This window comes from Lygodium microphyllum, chromosome 29 (genome assembly GCF_053477565.2).
Source record: "Lygodium microphyllum isolate KBCC chromosome 29, Lygodium_microphyllum_v1.1.10, whole genome shotgun sequence".
Lineage (NCBI taxonomy): Eukaryota > Viridiplantae > Streptophyta > Polypodiopsida > Schizaeales > Lygodiaceae > Lygodium > Lygodium microphyllum.
In genome coordinates, this window is record NC_141163.1 from 49,592,379 (window position 1) to 49,598,173 (window position 5,795).

The following is a 5,795-nucleotide window of genomic DNA, read 5'->3' on the forward strand; positions in this document are numbered from 1 at the left end:
TGCAACCATTGCAATACGTCGAGGTCATCACCCTTTCATTTGGATTGAAAAATGTCGAGATTCAAAGGTTGTAAAAATGGATATTACAACGATGATTGTGTTACTGGCCTTGTTGCTAGGGGAACCATTGTTGAGAATGGAAGATGCACTTCTCTTTGTAACATGCAATGTTGGTACAATTGAGGTAACAACTGCCCTGAGCCAAATGTAGAGTTTGACCTAGAAAGAGAGAGTAGTCAATGACTATGCTTCGGGCCATGCGATGCGGGCAAGCTGCAAGGGTGATTTTTGCTTTCGGTAATGGGGCTTCCATCATGGCTCTTTGTGGTAATGGGGCTTCCATCATGGCTCTTCCATCATATCTACTTGACAACTCGTGAGGGTACATACTGTTGAGATTCAGCAATCACACTCACTGACAGCCTCTTTGTATGGAGCTTCAGGGCCAAGGACATGCAGGCTTACCTATCCCATATGCACAGTGGTGCCTACCGTAGTTTCCTACTTTCCTATAAAGCATTGTACTTGCTTCCTTTTCTTAATGCAATGATAGTACTCTTTTCTTTTCAGTAAAGTGTCAGTGCCATTGTCCACACACAAGATTGTGTTTATGAGTTCAAGTCTCAATCTTGAAACCTAATTCACTTGTGTGACAGTCAATGTCTAAGTTTATGTCTATATGAGTTTTCTTCCCGTCTTTGAACCACCATAGCCATGCTCTAGATCCGTGTTTCTCAACATGGTATGAGAGCCCAGTTGGCAAGCATGGCTCAGCTCAGCTTAGCTTTCCTCTACTCTCTCTTAGCTCATATTAATCTCTGGTCAGCTCAGTTTCATCCCATGACTTCATCTCCCAACTCTACCTTCACTTGAGCTTCCATGGCAGCCATAGCCAGCAGCACCCTATCAGATTGAGTCGCTTATATCTCACTCCACATGTTAAATCTCTTGGAGCTTCCTTCTGGAAAAGTGTTCCCCAACTCACAAAGCTTCCCTGTAACACATCAATCCATGACATTTGGCTATTTCAAGCTCAGGATTGTGAAAATTCCTAGTCACTGCCATAGTCTTCAACTGTGACCTGCAGGACATACCCTCCATGGAGCCTTCATATCTCTCTCTGTAGAGCATATCTTCATGAATTCTCTTCTAGACATATCTTCCTCTACTTAGGGCGCTCCCTTTTGGCACAAAAATCATCCACATTGTTGATCAACCAGCATGGCATTGTCGAAATCCGTGGCTGCTGATGAAATTTGCGCCTGATCTGTTCGTCCACTCTGCGCGTGCCGTACATGCTACGATCTTGACGAGGAGGATAGGGATTTTGAAGAGCTTGAAGTAAGCTTCGTTTCTATAAAAAAAGCTTTCAAAATGATCAACTATAGCTCCTGCAATCTGCAAAAAACCAGGCCTCTGTCTGAAACCCTAAACTGTCAGCCATAGCCAGTTTCATCAAAGCTCAAAAATCTCATCATTTTCTCTCTCCTGCCACTTGGAACAACCCACTACCACTCTGATCTACTGTCCCAGCACCAAATCAAGGAGGGGAAGGACCTGACAAGATTGAAGAAGGATCGACGACCCCGAGCAAGGAAGATTCAAGCTCAAAATCAAGTATCTACATGGTGTGTTTTCACACTACCATTACTTGTGTCTCTTGACACATTGTAATCTGCTCCACTTGTAAAATCTAAGAATCTTGGAGTTGATTTGCTGTTGCTCCAGCCATCCAACATGGGAAAAGACTCTCCAAATGCTCGGTTCAAGGGAGTCGGGTTTCACACTTGGCAAACCCGCATCAAGCTCATCCTGATGAAGAATTGTCTCTGGGCCATCACAAATGGCAAAGAGAAGAAACCTCGAGATGCGGACCTTGTAGTTACTTGGCAGAAGAATGATGACAAGGCATAGGCCATCATTAAACTGGAATTGGATGACAACTACATCGATCATGTGGCTGCCTGTGACACGTCCCATGACACTTGGGACAAATTGGATACCTTATTTGGTGCGCAATCAAAGTCGTCTAAGTATGGTCTATTGATTGAATTTTTTCGACTTGATATGAAGCCTCATACATCCCTGGCATCCCATCTAAATTACATGGAAAGTCTCCAGGGATAAAGCTAAAAATGGATGAAGATGTTTGTATTGGTGTCTTGTTAAAAAGTCTGCCTCCTGCTTATAATGTATCAACCACTCTAACCAATATGCCTGATCCTCAACTTGTTGATATTAAAGCCTCTCTGCTAGAGGAAGAAAAGAAACTTAAAAGCAAAGAAGAGCCTAGCACTTCAAAGGATGAACAAATGTTATATGTAAACAACAGATACAAAGGTAAAAAGGAACCGCTCTTCTGTGACTTCTACAAAAGGACCGGACACACTGAGAAGTTCTGTCATGCTAGGAAGAGGTCCCAAAAGGCCTATCTTGCAACTGTGAAAGAAGAAGAAGACCATGGACCAAAAGATGAAGATGAAGATGAAGATGAAGACCACCAGGATCGGAAGGACAAGCCTCATCAGTCCTTCTACTCTCATTACTCTGATAGACTGTTTTAAAAGTCTTGTATTTCCTAGCCCTAATGCTTCTTGCCATAAGCTTTGTAAACTCCTCATGTAACTTGGCACTACAGTCCCTGTATACTTTGTGAGGCACCTGTTATAGCCTCTGGATGTCCATCATGTTTTGGTGCCCACACTTAGCTTTTTCTGCGACAGCCTCTAGTGTCTACCATGTTTGTGGTGTGCCCACACTTTGCAGGTGGTTCTCATTATAGCCTCTACACACTTTGTGCCTTTCTAGTTGTGATTGAGGAGGGGTGTTGAGATTCAGCAATCACACTCACTGACAGCCTCTTTGTATGGAGCTTTAGGGCCAAGGACATGCAGGCTTACCTATCCCATATGCACAGTGGTGCCTACTGTAGTTTCCTACTTTCCTATAAAGCATTGTACTTGCTTCCTTTTCTTAATGCAATGATAGTACTCTTTTCTTTTCAGTAAAGTGTCAGTGTCATTGTCCACACACAAGATTGTGTTTATGAGTTCAAGTCTCAATCTTGAAACCTAATTCACTTGTGTGACAGTCAGTGTCTAAGTCTATGTCTACATGAGTTTTCTTCCCGTCTTTGAACCACCATAGCCATGCTCTAGATCCGTGTTTCTCAACACATACAAGTCATACGTTTCAATCATAATGAACAGATGCAACGCAAAGAGACATCACTTATCTGAATCCCATGGTGCTGAGTCTTGGCACATACCTCTTGAGGGTAGGCACGTAGCGTTCTGGTGGAGGAGCTTGTGTCATATGCTCCCTTCTACAGAGGAGAGCTTCTTTGTAGGCCAGCTGCATTGTGTGCTCCATGCCGCACTACTGTGGAGGAACCTGCAAAATGTGAACCAAGGGTTAGGCCCTAAGGTAGGATAAAGTTATTCACATGAGAAGGATTAAACAGTGGATTATCAAGTGCATGTGACAAGGAAGGGTGAGGTGAGGCCTGCAGTGTTTGCTAGTAATGCCTACAAATTGATAGCTAGAGACTGAAGAGATGGCACAATTTTTACTCTTGATGCGTCAATTCCAGAATTGAAAGTAGCCATGTTTGCACATGATGATGGTGCTATGTGCTTGATGCATTCAAGGACTTCAAGAAGCATGCTGAAAATGCGTTGAGCTGTAAAATTTCATGCCTTAGATTAAATGGAGGTGGAGAATATATCTCTAATTACTTTAACAAGTACCTTGCTAAACATGGGATCAGAAGATAGTTAACTTGCAGCTATACACCGCAGCAAAATGGTGTAGCAGAAAGGAAAAATAGAGTACTGATGGAATCAACAAGAGCTATGCTGAATGAGAAGAGTTTGCCAAATGGTTATTGGGCTTAAGCAGTAGTGACTGCTGTTTATGTGTTGAATAGAACCCCTACAATAGGGATTCATGATGTAACTCCATATGAGAGGTTGTATGGTCATAAGCCTGACATTTCACACTTGAAGGTATTTGGCAGCATTGCATATGTGCATGTTCCTGATGAAAAGAGAAAGAAATTGGATCCTAAAGCTATCAAGGGTGTGTTTCTTGGTTATGCACAAGATTGAAAAGCTTACAAGTGTTATGTACTGTTTACACATGAGACATTGATTAGCAGAGATGTTTTTTATGAGCTGGCATCGTGCTATGGTAATCCTGTTGCAGTGGCTATTGATGGATCATCCAGCACTAGTAATGCTAAAAATACACCTACAGTGAGTACATCTATGAGTGGTTCTATAGGTGATGGGTCACCTACAGTAAGTCCTTGGTCAGGACGCTTGCGGAGTCATACTCCTACATCCACTGACATGGATATGTTAGCAAGGGGGAGATTGGATCAGGGAAAAGAAAAGATGCTTGAGGATGTGATGGATCCACTTACAACAGGTTATGAGTCATCTAACAGCGACAATTTGGATAATGAGTTGGGCATTCCGTCTATTATGACGCCTGGAGCAAGGCAGAGTCGTTATGTACCACCTCATGAGAGGCAAGCTTAGAGTGAGCCACGGTTACGAAGATATGAGAGAGTTAGCAAACCAGTTGACAGGTTTATATATATTGGTTATTTAGCCCACCATTATGCATATATGGCTAGTGTGACAGGTTACAAAGAACCTACAAAGTTTGATGATGCAGTTACAGATGATAATTGATGTGCTGCCATGGATGAGGAGTATGCAGCCATGGCTAAAAATGAGACATGGGAATTGGTTGAGTTGCCTGAAGGCAAAGTCCCCATTGGCTGCAAATGGGCATACAAGGTTAAGTGCAAGTCAGATGGTTTGTTAGAATGCTATAAGGCCAGGTTGGTTGCAAAAGGGTATGCACAGCAATATGGCCTTGACTATGAGGAGACTTTCAGTCCGGTGGCTAAAATAGCAACAGTCAGAACTATCATTGCTTTAGCAACATGCAAAGGCTGGAAATTATGGTAAATGGACGTCAAGAATGCTTTCTTGAACGGTGATTTGGTTGAGGAAGTATATATGAACTAGCTTGAAGGCTATGTTCACCCGAACTTTCCTACACATGTATGTAAGTTGAAAAAGGATTTATATGGATTGAAATATGCACCTAGAGCATGGAATGCTCAGATCAACAATTATTTATAGCAACATGGATTTAGATTGGGTGATGCAGATCACAGTCTGTTCACGAAGAAGACAGATCATGGATATGTGTTTCTAGTGGTTTATGTAGATGATCTTATCATCACTAGAGATGATGAAGAGGGCATTGCTAAAATTAAATCATGTTTACAGGCTGAATTTAGAGTCAAAGTCCTTGGTGAACTAAAGTATTTTCTTGGGATTGAGGTAGTCTCTACACCTCAAGGTATATGGCTGCTACAGAAGCAGTATGCTCATGATATGTTACAGAAGTATGGTATGGTTGAATGCAAGCCTATGGAGACACCTCTTGATCAGAATATCAAGCTGCAGGTTGGTGTTGGGAATGACATAGAGAATGTGACCATGTATCGACAGATGGTGGGCAGCTTGATATACTTGACTATTACCTGTTCTGACTTATGTTATGATGTGGGGATGATTAGTCAATTCATGCAGAAGCCTTGCAAACCACATTTAGATGTAGTCAGGAGGATCATGAGATACGTAAAGGATACTACAAATTATGGGTTGTTTTATTATGCATATGAAAAATCTCTTGACTTGACATGGTTTACTGATGCTGATTGGGTTGGTTGTGCCTATGACAGGAGGTCAACCAGTGGTTATGCATTTGGA